Below are 1781 nucleotides of genomic sequence, written 5' to 3' on the forward strand. Positions count from 1 at the left end.
GGACAAGCCATCCCCAGAGACATTCCTGTGAAGTCACCTCACACCTGGAAACCAGACCAGAGATTTTTATCAACCTTTATCCACTCAAGTGAGGCAGGATCATCAAGAGCTCTTGTTTGGGACATTAAACAATCCAACTTCCCCTCTCTGACAACTCCTGCCTGTCCTTTAACCTTAGCACAGGCACAGCAGGAGGCAGAGCCAGCCCTCTGCAGGTGCTGAGATGTTGTGAACCAGCCCTGCAGCACAAATAAAGCAGCAGGCAGGTCCTACAGAGCTATCAGCTGAGGCAGACATTCCCTATCTCCTGCAGATCTCACCTGGAGATAGTACCCATTAACTGCCCTCAGTAAAACAAACAGTGCCCCAAGGACAGCAGACAAGGATCAGGGGAATCCACAGAGCAGGAGCTGCCAGGGTTTTACTGCCAGCCTCTGTTTCAGCCAATGCTGCAGAAGATGCAGGTGAAGAATGCACAGAGGGATTCCCTAGAGAACCTCACAGCCACAACAGCAGGACACAGAAGACATGCAAGGAACATTGTGGACTCCCCTCTGTGGAAGAGTCCCAAACCCCAACTTTTAAACTCCAAGCAATGACAATTCACGGGAAGCAGCAGCACAGAAAACAGTCAGAAGCCAGGGTTGGGGTTAGCACAGCCAAAGGGCCAGCCAGGAAGAAATGGACAATTTTTAGTTTGGATTGCGGTCAAAAAAGTAGAATGGTCTCTACCCCTGTCCTGTCTCATCAAGTCACTTGGAAATGATCCATTGTAGAGGTCAGAAATGACAAAATGATCCACTGTAGAGATCAGAAAAGAGAGGACTCTGCTCCCTTTCAGGCTGGAGCAAGGGCAGATGGAGTAACAGTGTTAAAGGAAAACCAGTGTGTGGATTATGGTACCCTAAATAACTCACCTGGGAAGTGTCTCTGCTGTGCTCCATTTGAACCAGTCTGGATCAGACCATCGGGTAAAACAAAAGCCATGGATGGCCACAGTCTCAGCAAGTCAGCAGCACCCCCAGATTTCCCCTCTCCCAGGTCCATCTCCCACCTGGGCAGCCCTGCTTGAGCCAAGGGCACACATGCCCACTCCCTGCTCTGCACCAGCTGAGAGCTGAGCCCACAGAAGTGTTCCTTGAAAAACTCTGGGCTGCTCCTGGGTAAAACTGAACAGATTTTATAAAATGGAACCAAGAAGAGAAAATCCCTTTGGAACAGGCACGGTGACTGCCAGCAAAACTGTGTCTGGGCTCCTCCTGCCCTTTTCTCACTGTGCTCCACATTCTCTCTCTGCTTTTTCCCAGACATAAGTTCAAATGTGCTTAATGCAAACTGCAGACACAGAGAAGTGGCTCCAGACACTTTCCCCTTCCCGCCTGTGAACTCTGCTCTGCTCCCAGTAAGGGGACAGGCCTGTCAGTGGCTCTTCTACCTTGGAGAAAGCAACATAGCACTGCCAAAGCAGAGTCTAGGGCAGGATTCAGAGCACCAAACCCCACAGTGCCTCGTGCAAAGGAGCTGCTCCCTCTCCTCCCAGGGAAGAGGGCAATGGATTAGAAATACCTGCTGACCCAAAAAACCCCACCAACCCAACTTAATTTAGTATGGTACAGATCTTGATCAGTTCCATGAGAAGCTGAGTAGAAGCCAGGCTTTCACACCATTCCACAGGCAAAGCTATTGAATTTGTAGAGTCTAGACCATAAAACCTACCTCAAAAATAACCCTTTTTCCTGAGGACACAGAACTTGGGTGACAGGGACCACACAGCCAGCAGG

Source organism: Zonotrichia albicollis, chromosome 10 (genome assembly GCF_047830755.1).
Source record: "Zonotrichia albicollis isolate bZonAlb1 chromosome 10, bZonAlb1.hap1, whole genome shotgun sequence".
Classification (NCBI taxonomy): Eukaryota; Metazoa; Chordata; class Aves; order Passeriformes; family Passerellidae; genus Zonotrichia; species Zonotrichia albicollis.